Source organism: Peromyscus leucopus, chromosome 14 (assembly GCF_004664715.2).
Source record: "Peromyscus leucopus breed LL Stock chromosome 14, UCI_PerLeu_2.1, whole genome shotgun sequence".
Lineage (NCBI taxonomy): Eukaryota > Metazoa > Chordata > Mammalia > Rodentia > Cricetidae > Peromyscus > Peromyscus leucopus.
Window position 1 is genome coordinate 21,751,291 of NC_051075.1, and position 24,044 is coordinate 21,775,334.

Sequence of the window (24,044 nt, forward strand, 5' to 3'; positions counted from 1 at the left end):
ATATGCGTATATGATCTTCAAAAACAACCTAGGAAGTGAGCAGCAGAGCAAAGGCCACAAAAGTCCAGAGTGAACTAACATAGGTCCATTCACAAAGCAAGGACATACTTTATGGCTTGCTTCTACTAAAAATGGTCACCATTTTTAGCCAACTGGGTCAACTTGTGAGCTACTGTTCAGCTAGTCTAGGATGTTAAAAATCTGACCTGGTGTCAGATTTGTTGTTCTATCTATTCTTTCCTGCCACACCTGGAACTGTGGACAGAAAATGTATTCAGGTGTGAAATATATCACATATATAAATATATCATATACATAATATATATCCTATACAAGCATATCATATGTATAAATATAGCATATATATGTGATAAGTTCATATATCATATATATTCTGTGAATAAAAGAAAATGTGAATTTGTCTATCTTTGGCCAGCTTATTTTGCTTAACGTCATGATCTGTAGTTCTGCCCATTTTCCTACAAATGACATAATTTCATTCTCTTTATGACTGGGTAAAATGACATTATTGTTTATCTGTCCATTTGTTGGCCTGGCCTCTCCTCTTTATGGGGCCTTGAGATTTGTTCTCTGGAAAGGCTAATCTGGTTCTAGCTCTATGGCTTTTTTTTATGTGTGTGTGTGTGTGTGTGTGTGTGTGTGTGTGTGTGTGTGTACACTCTGTGGTCTAAGACCGGGCAGTCAAGCTCTGCTGCACTGCTGAGGTGGCGACAGTTTCTCCTCCTGCTTTTCCCTTCCTTCTTTCTCATTAGGGAACGCCAGAACAATCGTGGCTTCCCATCCAGGGCAGGGCTGCTCTGTGCGAGGCTGCTGGTGCACCCTGCTAGGATCTTGGCACCCCTCCTGCATTTGATGGGTTTCTCTTCACAGGGAGGCTGCCGTAGTTCCTTCTGTCTCCCCAGCCCACCCTCCAGGCTTCTGATGAACAGGGCTGTTTAAAATCTCAGCGAGGAGGGGGCCATACAACTGCTTCATTAGATACTGGGTTTTCAGAATGTTGCTTCTCTTCCGAGTTGTAAAGATGGATCGGCTGTAGGTCAGTTTGATGCTGCCTTTCTCTGTCAGTGGCCTGCAAGGGTTAAATATACCAGAGAGGGACTGCTGGTCCCATGCTTAGTTCACCTCAGTGTCTCAACATGATGTTTGTGTATGCTTCAGAGTGGAAATAAGCAATTACTTTGGATTTCCTTTTCTTTGACTAACTGGAGAAATCCCTTCTTGAGTCTTTTTTTAAGGTGCCCAGTGGGGGAGGGGAGGGAGTGGTCTCTAGGGTAGGCACTCTTACTGCCTCCAGAGAACAACAGATCCCAGCGTTGGGGTGGCCCCGACAAGAGATTTCTACAGGTCTTCCACTTGTTCTGTGTTTAAACCCCCAAAAAGATCCTTGCATCTTGCCCGTGAGTGAGAGTTCTCTGTCACACAAGGGAACAGTAGACCCTGGACTGGAACCCCTTCCCACTGCCCCTGAAGGTTCCGTGGCAGCTGAGTTCTGCAGCTGCAAGTTCTGTGGGTTGCTGTCCATCAGGGAACACCATCAGGGCAGGCCCAGCTGGCTGAGGATTGGCCCATGTTTTGAGAATTATTTGTCTACGTTCTTGAGAATCAGGCTCACTTGGTCAGCTGTTCATTACATTTAAATTTTTTTTTTAACTCCCTGCTTTGTTCTTTTGGTCTTTGACTGGACAGGAACTAAAACTCTTTTTTAGTAACTTTTAAAGAGGTATTGTCACTAGCCAGAGAGCAGAAATGATCAAATCACCTGATTGGGAAGCATGAATATGAGTTGTATTTTCTTAGTGCCGAATGTACATTCCACTCCCATCTTTATTCTCTAGATCTGGAGCAACAAATAAAGAGGTGATTTTAATTTTTTTCCCCCAAATTCCTCTAGGAAAGCCCTTTTTAAACAACAGATTTTAGTCCAATGAGGAACCCTCTTCCGTTGGACTAGATTTTGCATATTGTCTGTTCCTTACAGAGCTTCCGTATTGTCTCAGGCTCCACTGGAAATGCAGCAAGGATTCCTAGCACATCCCAGTTGCCATAGCAACAGCAGTCTTTCCCATAATGAGCTGCATCATCTGAACTGATGTCACAGCATCATGCAGCAGGTCAAACAAGGCATCTCCTAGTATTGCATCCTACAGATGTGCTGTAAACATCAAAAGAAGACGCCGGGAGCAGGAGATGGTGAGTGTTAAGTGCCCGGCCCTTAATTGCATGGCTGTTTTGTTGGCTAGTCGGGGGCGGCTGCTAAGGCAGAGATGGGGGGATGTTGTCTGTTTAAAACGGATTGGAGAAAGGAGGGTTGTTTTGCCTAATTCTGTTTTCAGGCTGCTGTGTTAAGACAAAGGCCTGTAAGCATCATGAAAGAATCAAAGTGAAAAGATTTCTTACGCCATTTCTGCCTGTTATATTTAGTGTTCTCCTGGATTTAAAAAAAAAAAAAAAAGCGCAGGGGATAATTTTCTATTGCAAAAGCCTCCATAAGCTCTAAAATGTGTAGTTCATGGTATTTTAACATTGTAAAGATATGTTTCCTTTTTATGGGACAGGACTAATTGGTCCCATTTGCCTCTGTGATTTATGAAATATTTAGTGACTTGCAGAATGGAATTCAGGATTTACCTCCATTGGGTTTCAGGTTCTTCCCGGTGAGGAATGAGCGCTGAATAAGCATTTGACATAACCACCATGTGAAAGGGATTCTTTTGCATGTTCGAGAAAGAATCTATTAAAAGCATAAAGACTGACACCAGATGAAATAAATTGTTTATGTCCTTTGATTGGTACAGAATGTCTTCAATTCATGTCCTCCATAGTTAAGAGGCTGTAGCTAGAGTTGTTTGCCGGCTGGTTTGTTACTGGGAGAGGAACACATCTCTCTGCGGCAGTTAGAGTCAAGGATAACCAGTGGGGAGACTCTGGGAGGCCCAGTGGTACTGCCGTCTCTTGCTTAACTTTAGCCCCAAATTGGTGTGATGCATAAATGTCAGGGTCCTTAGTACTTGTTAGGAATGCAAATCTCTGCACTCATAACATCAACTCAATTCTGGAACTGGACCCTGAGTACTCAATAATAAACATGCCTTGTTTACATTTAATCCAGAGCTCCTCTTTAAGCATCTTCACTTGCATTATTTTCTAAAAGCAGTCTAAGAGGCCAGTAGGGAACAGTGTATCGCCTTTTGTTTTGGGAAAGGAAATGGATCTCCCTGGTGCAACCGATGGCTACTCAGGGAGGGAAAGAAGGCCCCTGTCAGTTCAGTTGATCAGTCTGCCTGCTTACAGTCAGGGAGTGGTCTTGTGTTTCAGTGTGGTCCCGTTCACAGTTTTTATTTATAGAGACTTACTGGAAAGAATAGCACCCTTGCGCTCCTTTTCGTTTAGGTTAGATTGTTGATGGAGCCGGAAACAGATACATCACAAGAAGCAGGAACAGCAACATCTCTAGCCAGCTTGGATTGATTTTTTTTTTTCCTGTGGAGTTCAGCATATCAGTCCCATTAGGCACTAGCTTGAGTGGGAGAGCTTGCGTTTTAATTAGTTTGTTTATCCCACACCACACGCATGCTGTCCCCAGTCTTTTAGGCGTATATGCCTGACTGGCATACAGCTGTATGGAATGGAAGAGGTCAACTCAGCCTGGCTTTCTCCCAAGCACTTGGGAGCATGGATGTTCACTGCCTGCTTTTTTTTTTTTTTTTTTTTAAATGACGCAGAGTGTGAGCAGAAAGCTCTGCTGGGACTGCTGGGTGTGAACACAGTCAAGTCAGAAGCGCTAAGGTGAAGGGGAGGAGCGAGCTGGTGATGGGGGAAGGGAAAGTGTGCCTGGTGGCTGAAGTACAAGTCTGGACACCATGCCCAGCACCCATCAGAATCCCTCTGAAGTATTGCTTCCAATGACAAGCAATGAGAAAAGACGTGTTTGGTGACATACGTTGCTAGTTGTGATAAGATAACTCAGGGCAGTGTTTTAACAGGCTTTCTTGTGGCTTAATTCTTACCTCTTTTGTCCACCGGTGCTTTCAGCTGCATCATCGTGGGTGAAGTGTACAATTACTGGAAGTCACAGCGGCCGGATTCCTTAAGGGCAGGGTTTGAAAAGTGAAGTCATGCTCTGAGGGTGGGGAAGGGCCCTGGCGGGTGCGGGCTGCCGCACACACAGTTGCTGGTGGAACATCCGCCCAGGGCAGGCCAGCCTGTCATCTTCCCAGCCCCCACAGCATGCAGCTACAGTTCCTCAACTTTATGCTTTTGTGCCTTTTGCTCCAGGAGAACAAAGCCTTGATGGCAGGAGCTGTCACCCGGGTGTTCTGTTTCTTCGAGGGCCACAGCCTGGCTTGCGCTCTGATTAGCTGTGTCTTAATTACTAGCGAAGGCTATTTCAGTTGCTGTAGCTCTTTAATATATCCCCAAGGGATGGTGTGTGTGTGTGTGTGTGTGTGTGTGTGTGTGTGTGTGTGTGTGTGAGTGAGGGAGAGAGAAACTGTTCCATGGCTGGATTTATTGGTGCCTCAGTGAAATTTTTTAGATTTTTTCAAGTATTTTGTTGTGCATAATGACTTCTATATTATCAAAACCATGTTGACTATGTGGCCAAGTTTAGACTGTAAGTCTCACACGCAGTTACTCTCTTCTCTGCTATTAGTTATGGATTTTGTTACTGAATTACAAAGTTATGACGACTTTAATAATTCTTTCCAGATAACTAGGCCATAGTGGGGCTAGTAAAAATAATAATCATAATAACAACTATAACTAATATTTATTCAACTCATTATTTATCAGTTTTACTGGACCAAGCTTTGTGTATTAGCTTGTTTGGCTCTTCAGATGACATTATGAGGCAGAAATTAACAGTCTCACTTCATAAGACTGGGCGCTGGTATTCATATTTTACAGAATCAGTTCTTAGGTTAGACATTGGACAAAAGTCACATATCTTATAAATGACTGGGCTGGGATTTCAAGCCAGAGCATCGTGGCTGGAAACTCTGCATGCTTTCTAAGCCCCCCCAGTTTTACCACACCTTAACTGTTTTCGTCCTTTCTACTTTCTCACACATGCCCCACCCCTCCTAATTCTGATTGGAAGATCAGGCTTTCCAGGTGGAATGCAACCTCCCTCCACGCAGATCAGTTTACTGTAAGGATGAGCGTGAATCTTGGTCAGCTGTGAATACCTACCCTGACCATAGGTGTGTAAGTAACGCGGAACTGATGCTCAGACCTTTGCCACCACCCTTGCTGGACACGTTGCTTTAGCTGGATCTGTGCATGGAAAAGGCTACGGGAATGAGCGGAGTCTCCTAAAAGTGGGTCTTGCCGGAGTCATTGGAGATTCAAGCTTGTTGTACCCGTCTTATTAGCCAGATCTGTAGTATTCTGCTAATCTTAAGATATTTGCTTTGTTGGCAATACCAGGCAAATAATAAAAGCCAAACCTCTATCATAGGCTAGAAGGTCTGATATGAATTCACCTCTTGAGTCAAGAAATAAAAAGAAGGTTTATTGGCTGGAAGAGTCAGCGGCTGAAGCTGAGTGCTATGATTCTAGTACAAGACTCACAGTCTTGTGTAACATCCTGGAAGCCTCGTGCTCGGGGAGAGCCAATACAGTCATCCCCGCATCATCTTGCCCGTTCCTAGCCATCCACTCCCAGTATCATTACAGGGCTCTAGGGGCCGTTCTTTGTTTAAGTATAGGCTAATGCACACACTGACAGCGCCGATATTGATTCTGGAAGGGTGACTACTTAGAAATATTAGTCCACTGGGTGCATTAGCCTTTTCTAGGTTCTGGGAAGAAGTTAGCCTTTGTCCTAGTCTGCTCCAAGGAGGCCCAAGTTTTATTGTGCACGAGGAATAGGGTTTCGAGGTTGGTTAGGAAGCAGTTGGAGCATCTACACACAGTGCATTCTGGAGGGGGGGATGATAATAAGCTGGTACAATTGTTAGGGTGATTCCTTTCACCTAGAGACTGAAAAAAATTGCTTCTGTTTACTTTGATTCCATGTACTAATATAGAAACCTCTATAACTATATAGCTGTCCATGCATACATGGTTCATATATGGAGATGAACATACTACGTTGAATAATAGCAAGTTTTTCCTTTTTGGGATGGATTAGAACCTTGCCATGTGTCAAAAAGACCAATATTGTCATATTGGTATAAGCTATTCTGAGAAATATAATTGCAATAATTCAGAAAGTATATTTCTGTCTTATTTGATGACAATAACAAAACTGACCTAAGAAAATAAGAAATGTATAAGATCAATTAAGGAGAGATATATAAAGAAACATTTTGTTTTTATTGCACGCAATATTTCTCAGACCTTGACAAAACTTCCTTTCTTCTTCTGATCTACAGCTGAAATTCTCGTTTTTTTTTTTTTTTTTCTTTTTTTTTTTTTTTTTTTCATTGACAACTTTTCCTGAACAGGCCTCTAGGTGTAGCATTCTGGGAAGGTAGTTGGCTGGTGGAGGTGTGTGCATGCAAGGCTCCAGCCTTACACGTTTATACTAGCATGCCATACAAATAGCAATTCAAATGAGAAAGCTTAGTACAATATCACACTAATTTATGTAAAGCCATATATTTACACAGACGTTTCTAGGTCTACACTTGTATTAGTTACTTTCTCGTCGCTGTGACAAAATACCTGAGCAAAGCCGAGGCTTACTTTGCCTCGGGGATTCGGAGACCGTGCTCTCTCACGACAGGGATATCATGGCACAGGACCGTGTACATTGAGGGGGCCATTCCTCACATCTTGGCAGAGCAGAAAGTTGAGTGATGGATTGGAACCAGAGGCAAGAATAATTATCAAAACATGCTCATGGCTCACCCCCCCAAACAGGGACGCCAGTTGGGTCCCAAGTACTTAAAACAAGAACCTTTGGGAATATTCCAGATTAAATCCATTGCAACATTTATGTGTCCACCTTGGTTTTTTTCAAAGCAGAAAAACAAGCCAAAGCAAACCAACCAACAAAAATAATTTATGATTGAGAGCTCCCTCATATTTGCTGGTAACCAGAAACACTTTTCACAGGAATATCACTTTTATAGGACTTGGTGCAGAGGGTCTGACTGTTAGATATTCTGAATTAATGAGGCATAAGTTTTCTCCTCCAGAAATATATCTATATCTGTTAGAATCTGAATCCTTGTTTTGGTTTGAAGACTTGGTGAGGATATAAAAGTGATCGTTTCTCTTGTGGCCACCACCTGTGTTTTTCTCTGGTCCCCAGCCATAAAGCATGCTCCAAATTCTTTCAGCCATCTTGCAGCTGTATGCTTGAGTCACGTGGAACGACCAAAAGCACATCGGACTTCCAGAGCAAGTTCCCAAACCGGCTAGTGCCGGAACTGAACCTGGCTTGCAGTTTATGTCATAACCTGTGCAGTTGGACAAATCTACATGTGGCTTAATACTTCGCTGTTGGCATCTTGGAACTTAATAATATCTGCCTAGGGGGATCTGCATTTCCATTGTATACCGGACTCTGTAAATTCCGTAGTCAGTTCTTTATGGTCCCTTTGGTATACCTTCGGTGCTGCCTGAGCCCTGGGGCCTTTGGGTTTGAGGCTCTCTTAACCCCTAGCTCTGAGACAGTTCAGGCATGGTTTTAGAACTTTAAAGCTAAGAGGCCACTGTTGTGAAAACAACTCAGAGCAAAAGACCCCCGCCCCCATAGGAAACGAGCAGTGTGCCTGGTGAAATCGGTGGTATTGCTTTTACAGGCAATCAGGGACATATTCCATTATAGCTGATGATGTTTGGGAGGCCAGGTTTATGTATCACCACCATGGCTTCCAGGGGAGAAATCAAATCCTCTCTGCAAAGCCAGCTAATTAAGCATCCTATTGGTTCAATGCTTGTATCAATTCTCTCGCCCTTTGTTTCCTCCTTGATGACTTCCATCGCCTTCTTTGTTTAACTCTCATTTAACTAATTACACAACATATTTATGCTGCCTGGGTATGGTTTTTACCGCTCCTCCTTTCCCCTTTCCCCCATCATCTTAGTCCCTCTCCTCAGGAGGCCAGGGACCTATGATTTGAGGTTGTATTACGGCAGGAAGAGTTCATATTTTTTTAATTAAAAAGGGAATTACAGTCAATGTAATGAACCTTTCTCAGTTCTGCCTTGCTAACGTCCCACAGTCCAGATCCAGTTACTATTTGTGGTAATGAGACTCTGGCAATTGGCTCTGGGCCTCAGGATGGGGAAGCATTCTCACTCATCATGACAACAAGAAAGGGCTGTGTTCAGTTGTGAGTCTAGAGATTCGCATAGTTTTCATGCAGTGGCATGAGAGATGGTACCTTGAACGATGATGGTACATGAGTGATGGTACCTTGAATGATGATGGTACCTGAGTGATGGCACCTTGAATGATGATGGTACCTGAGTGATGGCACCTTGAATGATGATGGTATCTGAGTTGATGGTACCTGAATGATGATGGTACCTTGAATGATGGATGATGATGGTACCCTGAATTATGGTATCTGAGTGATTGCACCTTGAATGATGATGGTACCTGAGTGATGGTACCTTGAATGATGATGGTACCTTGATGATGGTTGATGGTATGATGATGGTATGAGTGATGGCACCTTGAATAATGATAGCTTTTCTCTTTTTTATGAGTATGTGAATGAATAGAAGCATGAGGGATCTTCGAAGGGGAGTTGCTGTCTCTTGAAGCCTTAGGGTAGAGTTCTCCTCAAGGATTGAGGCCCAAGAACTGCATACCATAATAGTCTTGATATTCACCATGGCTACCATTGTATAAGTCAGAAAAGCAGCTTAATTCAGATAATTTCATCAGTAGTTAACAACAAATAAATGCATCAAATGTCCACCATCTGCCAAAGGGGAAAAACATAAAAAAAAAAAACAAAAGCAAAGGACAATCACAAGGCCACACATAGATATTACCTGGAGAGCTCGTCACAGAGTCAATGCTGTGGCATTGTCTGGGCTCTCCTTGCAAACAGTCCTGATTACTTTGTTTGTTTTGACACCTGAGATGAAGTGGCCACATGCATGGTGATGAAGTAATACCAGCATGCCCGTGGGTGCCTGATCATCTTCTCGCATTTAACTTCTTGGTGTAAACGCCTTTTTACCAACTCATTACCTGCACTCACTGGTTCACTCAAAACCATCATTTTTCTAGTGTCCTCTCAGTTTCCCGATCCTTGGTGCTTAGTGGTGTTTCATCCCGCCCACAGTCCTGTCAGTGTTAGGACAGTTCTAAGCTGGACATGGCAGGTCTGGTCAGCAGCCTCCAGGTCCTCGTCTCTGTGCCACCTCTGACCCTCTTTAGAGCCACACAACCATGGTCCTCACAGCGCGGAACCTAACGCTGCAGCTCCTCGGCTGTGCCCCTTGTGAAATCATCTGTTCACATTTCACTTTTAATAGTTCAAACCTGCTGTGTTCAATCTGATGTCCATGTTTCCATGACTTAGGAGAATGTCCCCTTAGGAATAACTTGAATCACTACTGAAGGCAGCCTATCTACTATTAATAGCTAAACCAGGAGGGTCATATGTGGTAGAAGACTAGATGAAAAAATGAACTCAGGTGTGGCAAGTCTGACCAATAAAAGGCCCTTCCTGCTGTTTTCATTTAAAGATAAAGATAAGGGAAGGGAGAAGACGGTAGGCACAGCAAGCCATGGAGATGCGTGTTTCTTTAGCACTGGCTTGGAGTGGTAGCTTTAAGATACTATAAACACCTGCTTCAGAAGGGCAGCTGCTCCAGAAAAGAGACATAAACCAGAAAACACAGGTAAAAATAAAAAGAACCATAAAGCAGTGGTGATTATTCTGAGAGCTAATCAGACTCATACACTGAGATGGGAACTTAGCAATAAATAAAAGTAACTGATAATCAGGTTTTTAAAAAGTCTAAACTTACTCTAGCATGGAATGTAAGGAAGACTGTGTCTTGTTTTTGCCATCCTGGGGATCAAACTTAGGGTCTCGCATGTACTGGGGGAGCATTCTACCACTCAGCGATACCCTCAGCCCCAGTAATTAGATTTTTAAGCATATGTGTTTTAAATCAAACCAAAAGGGAATAAAGTGAGAAACCGAGGACCAAGAAAACAGTGAAAGAATCATCTCAAGAAGAGATAAATTTCACCCTGTGGGTTTTTGCCTTGTCATGCTAGCCTCTGTTTTGTTAATGTCCTTTGACCTATTTGTCACAAAGAGGCAAGGGATAGTGCTGGGCAGCAGCCACGCCTCCTCCACGGGGTTCACTGAGGGAGCTGGGGTGCTGTAGCTCATTTGACAGACACATTAAGGAGGAGAGATGACTGGATGGACGGTGGCTCACAACCACCTGTAGCTCCAGTCCCAGGGGATCCAATGCTCCCTTGGGCCTCTGAGAACATACCTGGTGCATATAAACTCAGCAGGAGCGTACACACACGTAGTAAAAAGACAGAGAGGTCCTGTGCACACACATGACAAGGAGACAGACAGACTAGTGGTTGTCACCTTGGGTGAATCTCAAGTTCCTTTAAGAGCACAGTCTTTTATTCTCCTTTGATTTATGAATCCTTAGCTAAAAAATATGCTTGCTGCTTTGGTTGGTGAATTTTGAAAGAACTTTTGATACGTGCAACCCGTAGGGAGAGTGGAAAGCCACGGTTGGCAGTGGCCCTTCCCTGTTAAAAATGCCCTAAGGAAAATAAATAGGGTCGCTCTGGTAAAAACAGAAGAGCACAGGAAGGCGGTAGCGAGCCGTTTGCCAGATCATGCAACCTTACAAATGAAGCAACTAGTTAATGCAGCTATGTCTCTTACTTTTAGAGGCAGACCGTCTTTTAATAGTAGATATCCACTGATGATTTTTATTCGAAAGGCATGCTTTAAATGTCATGCTTTCTTTAAGAGCAGGTGTTTTTTTTTCTTTTTGAAATTGAACCCATTTTAACAGCAAACTAATTTTAGAACATTTTTTTTTTAGACAGACTATCCTGCATCCATTAGAAAAGCCCTCTGAATAGGAAAATTGAAAACTCCAAGTACTTTTTATTTTATGATTGTAAGTGAAACTTAAGTTTGCTTTTAAAAGTAAGCGTTAAGTGTATTTTAAGTTGACTTTTCTCAGTCTCATGCCGTGAGATAGCTGATTATACCACCTGAGAATTTCCTCTCGTCTGTGGCAGGTGGCATGGCCAGTCGCCGCCATGTCCAAGGATGTTACTGTGTTCATGGCAGAATCATTAGGGAGACACTGGTAGGAATGAGGAAGCAGAGTGCTGGTGTTTGTTGGGATAACTTCCCCGAACCTTGGTGTAGCTGGAGTTTTCTCCAGTCCTGCCTGGCCATGCGTCAGAACAAATCTCTCTCACCCTCCAGTCCCACAGCCGCTCAGACCCAACTGAGTAAACACAGAGACTTATATTGCTTACAAACTGTATGGCCGTGGCAGGCTTCTTGCTATCTAGTTCTTATATCTTAAATTAACCCATGCCTATTCGTCTATATGTTGCCACATGACTTGTGGCCTTCTAGTACCTTACATCTGCTTGTCCTAGTGGCTGCTGGCAGCGTCTCTCTGCCTCAGCCTTGAATTCGCCTCTCTCCTTGTCCCACCTATACTTGCTGCCTGGCTACTGGCCAATCAGTATTTTATTTATTAACCAATCAGAGCAACACATTTAACATACAGAACATCCCACAGCACCTTGGTCTCCTTTGAATGATTTTTTTTTTTTAATTTCCTATTACCTCTAATATTTTATATCTCACTTCCAGGGTGCTCCATGACTTTTAATTGTTTAACCTTCTGACTTTCAATAACATGCTCCAATATTTTAAATGTACCTGTTGTTGTCATGTAGGTGAAAACAGTTACATGTGTTGCCTTAATCCAGTAACCCTGTTTTAACACTGCAGTAGGTAGCTTATCACAGAAACTCATTCCTCACAGCTGTGGAGGCCAGGCCTCCAGGATCAAGGACTGCAGACTTGGGGTGCAGTAAGTATCCACAGTGGGGAATTACGGGCACTACCCCCATTCATTGGGATCTGAATGAGCTTCGAATTGGCTCCATTTGCTAATACTGTTGCTTTGGGGGTTAAGGTTCCAACATATAATTTTTGTAACAAATACTTAGGCTATGGTGTTTGTATGTCATTTTTTCTCACATTGTGTGTGCCGTTAGCTTGAATTTCCCAGTACTTCATAGTTGCCAGCCCATAGTCAACACATAAGGTTTTGTTTACACCAACCAATTATTCTCCCTCACAGTAGTCGCACCCATAGCTTCCCTATCTTGTGGAGTCATTGATTTTGTGCTTTTTAGCCACAACATATGCGTTCAGTTAGTGATCGGGATAAAGTGTTTGCTTCCTGGCTCTACCCGTTGGCTATGGTGTCTCTTAAATTCATACCACTGCCCCAGACATCTAAATAAAATGTGAGTGACTGCTTTAGTTAGTTTGAACCGTATGAGATTCCCATTTTTGTGGTCAGATGGCCAGATATTTATCAACTTCATGTGGTTTAATAAAATCATTTGTTATCATAAAGTATTAGCTTTTTTTTTTTTTAATTTTACACATCAGTGATGAAAACCAGTCCTTAATGAGCAAGAGAAGTAATACACAATAGTGAAGGGCCTCGGTGAAGGCGGGTCTGGGGTGGGTTTCTGGTTTTTCTGCTGCGGACATTGTGACTGTAGCAAGTTGCTTAACTTTGCCCAGCTTCACGTCCTCATTTGAAAAGTGGAAATGGTCAAGCCTACCTTGCAAGCATGTGCGTAGTGTTCATGGCTGACAGAATGGCACCTGACACACGTCGATGCTTGATAAGTGGCTGTGACTAGTAGCCACCAGAGTACTCCTCAGCCACGTTATATAAATGCTTCACTCTTAAGCAAGCGGCTCTCAGCAGACTGGAGGAGAAGTTGCTGTAAGAAAGGGCGGGTTCCTGAGAAGAGTGTTTCCTTTAGCACGAGCTAGGGCCACATCCACTAGCACAAAACACACTCTAACAAGGTTCCTAAAGACAGTTCTGTGGGGAATGAGAAGCTGTCTTTTGCGTCATCCTCAGGTGACTATTTGGGGAGCAGAATCTGCAATTTATCTGGCACCTCAAAATTTACTTCATCTTTCTCCTTTAAATTTTTTAATTTTTTTAAAATAATAAAATTCCATTAACACCAGGAAGTTTGTGTATCTATAACAAGTAGTTTTCAAGTTTTGTTCTATAAAAACTGCTAAGATATCTTAGTGAGGTTAAATGTTTACTCATGAATTTAGATTTCTAGCCTCTGATAGTTTTTCCTGGGGTCAAATTTATACTTCTCCAGTTTTCTGAGTTTTTTTGACATGACTATTCTGCACACCTCAATGTCATTCCCATTCTACACATACTCATTTTGAATTTTCTATGTGGAAGAAAACATTGTCCCTAGTTCCTGTCTCTCCTGGAAGACATTAGGAGTCATTTCCAGCACTAAGTCCCTTCGCCACCCTCACCTGACCACTGTTGAAGGTTCGAGGAGGTTGAACTTATGATAATACATTTTTTAAAAAATGTATAGTGAACTAGGTTGGGCTTGCTCATCTCTTGGCTTTCCTTTGTCTAAACCACAGACTGGATACAATTAGGTGGTATCTCACTGTAGTCTCTCCTGTCTCCAGGATCTTTCTAGATGCTTCTGAACCTTGCCTAGCTTGCCTGGATACAGTATGTATCCAGAACAACTTGAGGATCAGGTGTAGCTAGTGCACTGTGGTGCAGAAGAGGGAGAAAATGCAGATGATGAGCATTGGATGGGGCTGTGCTAAACAGGAGATCTTAGCCGCAATGATTTGTTACATTTTCAATTTTGAACTGAAAATCTATCTGGTCAAAGTGTCCCTAAAGTTAGTGTGTGGTTACTATACCCTGACTCAAAGGGGGAACAGGCCACTGTCCTCAGCACTGTTCAAAACAGAGCAAAGTAGCGACTTTTATGCCTCTCTAAGGATCCAGAAGGCAGGCTCTGTTAAAGAACGTGGACGGGCTGCTGGTGAGCTTAGGTTTCTGAATTTAGAGGTTAGGTCACCCACCTGCTAGCTGCCTAGCCAGCCTTCTTAGGGCCTGCTTTTCTTTATAGTAGCTGCTTTGTCAAACACTGTGGAGCTTGGATACAATGTTTATGAAATACCTAGCATAGTGTGGGATCGGGAGGCGAGTACAGGAAATACTCAGCAGTGATCAGTACAGACAGAACTATTTATAGCCTGCGCTGCCTTGTCCTCATTTTAGAACAATTTCTGTTTCAGTTCCAGACCCGTGGGTCATCAGTGGTCAGGCTATCGTACCAGCATCAACTCTTTCTGTCAAGCAGGCAGGAAACGCATCACACAATCAACACAGTGAAGAACTGGGGAGACAAACAGGGGTTCTGCTTATGAATGGAGCCTGGCATCGTACCCCATAAGCCACAGGTCCCTTTAAAAGCCTTTGCTCATTTCTCAAACTCTGTCCTCATAACTTGTGAATTTATAAAGCAGTAATTCTTTTATTGTATGTTACTACTTATTCACGCCAAGCTTGTAAACACACATCTGGGAGTACTGTTGACAAAAACCCTGCCTGTTCTCGAGTTCCGCAAGGATTCTGTCACAACGGTACTCACAGGTGGCCCTGCGTGGAACTCAGGTGCCATTTGACTAGCTCTCTTGTGTCCTGGGTCTTTGCTGCTGCTCATGGAGCCTGAAGGCTGTTCTAACAGCCGTCTTCATGCCTGCTTTCCTAAGGGAATGTCCCATGATCCACCTGCACACTATTGTCATCATCCAGGGTATCGTGTTCCAGGAGCTATCTGGATGTGTGGAGAATGATAAGGCCAAGAGCTTCTGGGTAGTTCCTGCATAGAACAGCCGTTGAATTTCAGCACGCATTCATTGAACATCTGCCTAGTGACCGTGACTGTGGACAATACACATAGCAAAACAGTAACAGGACAGTCAGAAAGATTATAAACCCATTTAATTAATTCTATTACATATAAAGTGTTACGGTGAAGTACATGGATGTGTAGTTATTGGGGTCTGGGGTCTAATGGGGTAGTCATATTTGACCTAAGCTTTGAGGAATGATTCTGAGTTCCATTTGGTTGGATGTAGAATATTATTAAGTACAAGTGTCCACTGTGTTACGTCACAGATTATAAAAGTATATAAGGAGAGTGAGTGTACAGAGTGTTTGAGATGAGGCTTGAAGAGGATATGGAAAGGCTTTTCATGCCATTGCTATTTAAAAAGATTATTTAAAATACAAATACATATCTTGTATTCCTTATATTTTGTTTCTAGTTTTAGGAAATGTTTCCATAGAAAAATTGGAGCCTAGTGAATAACAAAAATCAAAGTTAAAGCTCATAATATTGTCAAGGGAAATCCCACCTTTAAAAGTATGCATTTATTCTTTGACACAGGCCAATACCTATAGTATATTGTGTGCTTAAGTATGATTAGCCTTGCAGTTTTAGACATGATAGCAAACATTTAACAGACACAGAGGTCATGCGTACATATTCAGGGCACAAAATTGCCTGGGAAACTGTTCATTTAACTTCATAGGAACCCATGGGTTATGAAGAATTGGGGTTGAGAATTTCTTTAAGCCAATTTGATAGCACAGTTTTCAGGTTACTTTTGGAAACCATGGTCACTTCCCAAATTTGAGGTGGTGGTAGTTATTTTTCCAGAGCCTTTATACCAATTATACTTAATGAGTGAGAGCCTGAGATTACAGCCTGTCATCCGCAGAGATATTTATTTAGTAGACTGGCATTCATTAGCAAAGCAGACATCACATATTCTATACCACCTGTTCCGTAGGCTTGATGAGCTCTCCTGGTTCTTTTCTTTTCCTAACTACAGGGTATCTATAGCCTTGAACTCATAGCAGTTCTGCTGCTCTAGCTCCCAACTGTTGTGAATAGAGGCATTAGCCACCGTACCTGTTCAGTTTCTTTTAGGGGTTCCAATTGTATGTCCACAGATTTCCTGGTGGTAGGGGTTTGCATCCTTTAGTCTACATCATACCATCAGAACTTCTAAAACAATGTTCAGAGACACAGAGACAAAGACATCACTAAAAGGTGCCATCAGTGAAGACTTCAGAGAACTCTTATTGTTTATTCTCATGAGCATTTTTTTTTTGTCGGAGCTGAGGACCGAACCCAGGGCCTTGCACTTGCTAGGCAAGTGCTCTACCACTGAGCTAAACCCCCAACCCTGCATTTTTAAACTGTTTTAGCTAACCTGCACAGATACATCTAATTTCAACAAATGAAAACTATTCTATTAGATTGTTTGCCTTGGAGTAAAACTTTTTAATTGGCATATCACACGATGTCAAATTATCTTAAAGTAAATTATAGATCTTATCAAACCAGGTTAAGTTTCTTACCCACCTCTTACCAGATGAGAGACACTGAGGTTTACAAGATGGATAAAAACTCAACATAGGTCCAAATGACTCTCATCCTCATAATACTAACACATTTGGCCACACATCTACTTCTAGGGAAGACCTCTTGGAACTCACTCTACCCATTATTGTCATTATAATGAATTCTAAGTTTAGTTAATATTAATGCTTGAACGTTAAAAGTCAAGGAACCTGGGCTGATGAGATGGCTTAGTAGGGAAAGGACTTACTGCCAAGCCATCAGATTGACCTAAATTTGATCCCTAGAACCTATCTGGGAGGAGAAAGCGAACTCTCACAGGTTGTCCCCTAACTTCCACACATGTGTGCTGGAGCACACACAAGGCACATCCCCAAGAAAATAAATAAAGACCTGTAATTTTATTCTAAGGCCTTGATTCTGTGCCTTCTGTTGACGTGGTCTCTTCTGCACCTCTCTCCCAGAAGATGGACAATTTCTACCAGAATTCTGAGGTCTCTCTTAAAATTCCTCAAAGGTGGCTTTGCTTATAGGTTCTTATAATTCTTTCTTGGAGGAAAATTGGGATACATTTTTCAGGAGCTGTAAAACATTCATGTGAAGCCATCTGGTCCCAAGACTCCCCAACATAGACTAGGATTTTTTCAGTGTCCTTCACCCAAGAACATGACAAAGTTCAGATAATTCTTTGAAAGCTGTAAGTACCTCCCTGTCCTTTACTCAGTCCCATTCTCATTTCCTGAGGCCTATACATTGGTCCCAACATCCTTCTCACAGATCCTCCAGGATTCTTACCTGATCTTGTTCTAGAAGATTCCTGGCAGCCACGCTCACAACCAGGATGTTTGAGGTAGAAAGACCTTTCAAGTTACCCTCACAGGACTCTTCCTTTCTATTTTCACTCATGAAAGGGGTTGTCTATTTGTGGTCCATTGCCCTGTAAGAACAGTCACATCGTGTTTCACAAAATAGGACTGATTTGATTGTGTTTTTATGTATCTGAAGGACAGTACCCATCTTCCCCAAAGATGACTTTCACTGTTTTAAAGCAACAACTATTTTGGGCAGAAATTCAAAGCTGCACCGTCTGGACCTTATGTGAATTTGAATTTGTTGTGAATTTATGTGAATGTACGAGTGCTTGGTTTTTGTTTTGTTTTATTTTTTTTTTTTAGTGCTCTTCAAAAATGTTTCATTTTGACTTAAAAATTGTAAAATCAGAGAAGAATTTTCTCACAGAAGTCTTTAGATTTTGTAGCTTGGGGAAAATGTAAAGTATCTTCTGGCTGGTGACTGCAGGCCCCTGAGCTAGGGATGGAGGGATTTCCATTTCTTAGGTTTATGTGGTCTTCAGCCTCAGAAATACAGAAATCCTGCAGACATATCAAGGTTTGATGCTGTGGCCAGCAGGGGGGGGGGCCATTTGGGATGAGGATTTGAAACATACAGATTTATTAAAAGTGCGTATAACAATAGCCATACCAACCATAAGGTCTTCTAATTGCTGAGTGATTATGTAAGCTCAATGTTAAGAGGTGCCACATACACAGTCCCTTAAATCCTCAACACATATGTTAAAAGCTAGTTGAAGTAATATACTACCTAGATTGTGGATTTTTTTATACAGCTCTTCAATGAAAAGATAAAAGGCATTTTGGAGAAATGGCTGATTATAGAGCCAGTATAAAGAAAAATTCAAGTTAAACATAACCATTTTATAATTTGAAAAAGGAAACATCCAGAAACAAAACAAAACAAAGTAGAAGGATGGACATTTCAAGTGGCGGGGGGGGGGGGGGGGGGGGGGGGGGGGGCGGGGGGGCGGGGGAGGTAAACTAAAAGAAGTCTAACTAATTGCTTTCTACTGCCCAAATTTAATAAAAATATAGTATTGAGTTATAACTTAAGAATAAAATGATACACACAAGTGTGCACTATATTCAAAAAGTAATTGAATACCTAAGTAAGCAGTAGAGACAAACCTTCACTACAGAATAATTCCAAATTTATATTCGTTAGTACACGCATCTTCAGAAGGAAGAAATTCACCTACTCTGGGGTGAGAGTGGGTTTGATTTAGAGTTTTTGTTTTCAAGGAAACAGAGTAAGAAATTGGGAAGATAATAACTTTATGACAGAGAAATGTACAAACATGATCTTAACCAAAGAAGTTAATGTACTAGTGATGCATGACTATTCTGTATCCATGGCATGATGTGATCATTTTTATTAAATTATTTCCCCAAAATCTATAATTTAGTTTCTTGAGATAGGTTTTCATGTACTCTGGTCAGCAGCAAACTTACTATGTAGCTGAGGGTGACTTTAAACTATTGATCCTCCTGCTTCTACCTTTCAAGTGTTGGGACTACAGATGTGGGCCACCACATGCTTCTCACCATGCCATTTTAACCACAAGAAAGATCGAGAAATCAGAAAGACCAAGATGGAACATCCTACCAGATATATATTCCTTAAGTCTGTCAAGGTCATGAAAAAATAAGGAAAGCCTAATGTTACTGAAACAAGAGACCAAGGAAATAGGAGAGCAAAATGCAGCGAGGTACATTCAGTTGGAGTCTGGAGTTTGATGAACAGAACTGTACAGAGATCAGCTTTGTAGTTTTTACACATGTATGTTGGTAACATGCTATGTTAATCATGGAAGAAACACAGCTAGGAGTTTTGTGGAAAACATCTTTAAAGTTTTTCTACAAATATAAAAATATTCTAAAAATAAAATTTTCTTAAATGAATGGATTAATAGTGGTATAGACTTAGATTAAAATGGCAGAATATTACAGAAAATTAAAACTAAACATTTTCTTCTCTGAGTAGAAACAGCAGTCACTGCCTTCCAGTGTCATGGGCAAATAGCTTAGCAATTCGGCATGCTTTCTCCCAGAAGACAGTTCCTATGATGTACAGACCCACAGATGGAAGGTACATGAACGAAATAAATCTTTACTATTGTTCTGTCCTAGGATTTACCTCTTGTCTACTAAACAGTGTATCCCAGACTTGACTTCCAGACAGACAGTGATGACTTTCTACATTTCTCAAATGTTTGTGAGAGAGTATTGCTTCCATGGAGGCTTGGAACTGTCAAGTCTGCACCTTTATTTTTAAGACTTTTAGATGACTTTTTAAAAATAGATATTGAATATTTTAATTTCTTCTTCCAGACTAAAAGCCTAAAATAATCTTTAGAATTTCTAAATTTCTATTTCCTTATACAAGATTATTATCTTCGGTGTTCTAAAAATAGTGTTCGGTAACAGTATAATCTTAAGCAAAGAGAAGGAATGTATTAATGATTTAGAAAAACGGAAGTAGAAATATTGTTAAAAGCTGACAACTGAATTTGTAGATAGGTCTGAGCTTAAGTGGTTACTGGTGGAAACTGAATGTATTTAATAACATTACTTCTGGTTTAGGTAGGATAAGAATTGTAAGCTTTGTTTATCTCCGCTTAGAGCCATAGACATCATGAATTGAAGTAGTTGCAGATTTTGTTTACTTTTTTTCTTCTCTGATGTTTTGGGACACAGTCTCACTTTGTAGCTTAGGTCTCAAACTTACTGTGTAGCACAGCCTGGCCTTGAACACCTGGTAATTCCCCGGTCTCATCCTCCAGAGAGCTGGGACTACAGGGGTGAGCCATCACATTGGCTGGTTTTCTTTGTTGCCATTCATCTTCATAACACAGCTGGGACCTGAACTTGGCTCATTTATACTGGTCAGCATTCTGTCCTCCAATTCCTTCACCTTTCCTCCCCCTTCTCCATGGCCCTGTTGTAGCAGCTGCAAAGAGTTTCATGGGGGGGTTATGTATGATCATATTTCATTGTATGCGTGTATGATATTCTGAAGAATATTCAATTTATAAGAATATATAATTTTTTTAAAAAAAAGAGTTATTCAGCTGTGGACATGGGTTCCTGTATAAACCTGAAGGACTTTTAGGGCCAGAGCTCTGCCTTTCTCAATTCCTGTTTTTCAACCAATGACTGGCCATTTCCTATAGGGGGAAAAAAAAATGAAGCTAAGTGATGAAGACCTATTCCATAGCTCATACCTCATCTCATCTTGTTGTACCAACAATTTGGAACACTTCTCTTTGGTGCTGGGCCTTAGACAAAGAGGTAAAATATTGTCAAACCGCGTTCTTCTACTCTTGTTTTGTGTCCTTAGACAATTTGCTTAAAATGTGCTGGTTTTTACTTCCCCTGTGTGGGAAATGGAGATCGTTGTTTTAATGCTCCAGTACTAAGAGGTAATGTGGGTGTTTAGAGTGATGTCTGGTGCGGTGAATGCCTGGCATGGGAAGTCGTAATAGTAACTTATTTCTGCTCAGATGGAGCCTGTAACCCCAAGGCTCATCTGCATCCTGGCTTTTCTTCTTGCTTTGATTCCTTCCTCTAGAAACACACCCAGAACCAAATAAAAATAAAAATAAAATAAAAATAAAAATAAAAATAAAAAAATAAAAAGCCGGGCGGTGGTGGCGCACGCCTTTAATCCCAGCACTAGGGAGGCAGAGCCAGGAGGATCTGTGTGAGTTCGAGGCCAGCCTGGGCTACCAAGTGAGTTCCAGGAAAGGCGCAAAGCTACACAGAGAAACCCCGTCTCGAAAAACAACAAAAAACCAAAAACAAAAATAATAAAATAAATAAATAAATAAAATAAAATAGAAACACACCCAGATTTCTTCTAAGTTAGAAACAACCAAAGCCTGCCCCTGATTCTGCCTTTCGAACATCTTCCCAGGTCTCTTTTCTAACAGCATGCTTTCTGGCAGAGTAGGACACTCTGCTGTCTGCTAAGCCGTCTCCTACACAGGCGTGATCTGGATCCGGGTGCATGGAGACTGCCCTCACTGAAGTCACCGGAGAGACTGGGCATTTGATTTTACCCACTTAGCATCCTGGTGGCCCTCTGTATCTTAGGGAATGGCCTTCCTCATTTGTGGGTCTTCATGCACCTGTCAGCTCGGTTCAGGAAAACTGCAATGGACGCGAGCCTAAAGTCAGGTCGAGCCAGAAAGTCTGGGGAATGACAGTGAGGGGCAGCGACTTCCTGCTACCTGCTCGTCCCCACCCTTGACAGTTCTTTTCTCCTCTTTTCTATGGACTGCTTCCATTCTTTCCTCGGAGTCTGGGCTACTTCATACTCCTTCAGCCTGTGTTTTCGTGTCTGTTAGCTCTGTTGAGCACAGAGAACTGTTGGCTGATCTACATCATAACTGGTAAGTTGAGGAAAGTCCAGTCTCTGTGTAATTATTTTCCAACTCTGTGGGTCTGTCCTCACAAACCTCTGCTCTCGCCAATCCTGCTGTGGCACTGTCCTGGCTCTCTTTACCTGCTTTCTCTGAGTCCCAAGTGTTCTGATGCTTTTGTTCTCATACTAACCTGGGCTTTTTGAATTGTGCACAGACCCTCTGGAGGGAAGGGGAAGTCATCAGTCTCTTTTCTGGATAATGTTTTTAAAGACATCTAACAAAATACATAGAATGATACTGATGTAGCTGTAAAAATAGTTCTGAAAACTGTGATACAGTGGCGAATGCTTTGATTGTTGTTAGTTTTGTGCTATAATTTTTAGACAGAATCTTGGTACAGAATGACCTGAAACTCATAATGGAGCCCAGGCTAGGCTCATAGGAGCTGGGATTACAGGTTTGTTTTGAGTCATGATGACTGGCTAAAATATGATTTGCTGATTTTATTTTTGTTACTGTTATTTGTTTGTTTGGTTTTGAGACAGGATCTTGCTATGTAAGCCAGCCTGGCCCCAAATATTCTTCCTTTCTACCTCCGCCCACAAGTGTGGGTTTATGGTGTTAGCACCACGCCTTGGTGTTTCCTTCCTTCCTTCCTTCCTTCCTTCCTTCCTTCCTTCCTTCCTTCCTTCCTTCCTTCCTTCTCTTCTTTCCTCCCCATCTCTCTTTCTTAAATTAATACACTAAATAACAGGATCCTTTGATAGGTCTAATAACTACTATAATTGTAAGCAGTAATTAGGATAAATGTGCTCTCAGAATACGCTTAAGAACTGTGATGTGATTTATTCTGGTGATCACAGGCATTGCTAATACTTCTGGGGGTGTGTTTTCTGTATTTATAATTGAAATTATTGGAGAACATTTCAGTTAGTGAATACGAGGTTGTAATTTTTCTCACATTTAAGTTCTGTGACCTTCTGAATTCTATTGGCGATGCCATCAGGAGTCCAAGAACTCCACGGCATGGGGCTGTCCTCGATGCCAGCGCTTAATATTGCCATCCACATCCCCAGGACTCAGCTTTGTCCTCAGCCTGGATGCCAGAGATCATCCCCTGAATGTCTTCAGGCAGTTACCCTACACTTCTTTCTTTTAGGGCTTTCTCATCGCCTGTCTGTCCCATGGCTAACTCCTAGTGTGGGCCTCTTCTATACACTTTTCACAAAACTCTTGGAATGATCACTCTGAAAAGCCGTTCTGCTCTGACTCTGGGCAGAACTTTTCTGAGTCATCCAGTGATCACCCTCTTGCCTGCAGGTTGACATGTTATGAAAAGCCCATCTATAGGCAACAGCATGGCCTCTATCTCCTACTACCTCCTTTTCCGAATCCTCCATTCTCTGTACCCTTTGCTGATACAACTCGCGTTGACAGTCTATACACATGTGTACTTCCTGCATGTCTTTTGATCTTTGAAAGCCTGAATCTCCACACAGGCTTCTTATACCCTAGCTCTGTCCACCTACTAATTCTTATTCATCTCTCAAGACTGGACCAAGGTGCTTCCTCCTAGAAAGGCTTTCGATGCTTCACATATAGTCATTGACTCACTTCCTTCCTCTTCTCCCTCCCTCCCTCCTATTATGGTTGAACCTAACATGCTTCTAATGAGGACCGTGTTACACTGAATTACCATTATATATTTGTATATTTTTCGTTTCTCACCAAAGTGTTAAGTTCTTGATGGGAAAATGTTGCATTTTATTCATTTATGTATGTCTTAACTCCTAAATGGTAGGGACTATTTATATAGTCATTATTTCCAAGAAATATTTGTTGACATATTTAATATTACTGAGAAATTACTAATAGGCAATTAATGCAAATTAATCCATTTTAGAGGCTGAGAGCAAATTAATCTCTTCCATTATAAATTGAGGGCAACATTTTAGCATTGCTGTGTAATGTGATTGGACTTTTCTACTGAAGAAACCAGGTCACGGAGCTGCTGTAGTGCAGGAAGAGAGAAACCATACACACTTTAAAACTGGTGTGAATAAACTGTGACACTTTAATGTACTGTTTTAGATAGATTATTGCCTTTGTGTATTATTGCTAGTTTTCCAAGTTGATAAATGTTTATTTGAATTGAGGTTATATTTGTAGAAACTCTAAGGGAAATAGTCAAAAGTTTAAGAATATTTGTGGGTTCTTACTGTGGAGTGATACGCATGAATTCAGAGATTAGAAGATCAGGCTTGGTGATACACGTTTGTGATTCCAGCACTCGACAGGAAGATTACGAGTTTGAGTCTAGCCTGGGCTATAAAACAAGACTTTGGC

The 24,044-nt window shown here is 41.7% G+C and overlaps 1 protein-coding gene across 1 annotated transcript in view; it reads left to right on the forward strand.

Annotated features, from left to right (window-relative positions):
- Positions 1-1,997: 1,997 nt before the first annotated feature.
- Positions 1,998-24,044, forward strand: part of Akap6 (A-kinase anchoring protein 6) — a 436,041-nt gene continuing 413,994 nt past the window's right edge. Inside the window, exon 1 of the mRNA XM_028869697.2 lies at positions 1,998-2,211. The gene's annotated coding sequence lies outside the window, so the exon portion shown is untranslated. The remainder of the gene's footprint in view (positions 2,212-24,044) is intronic.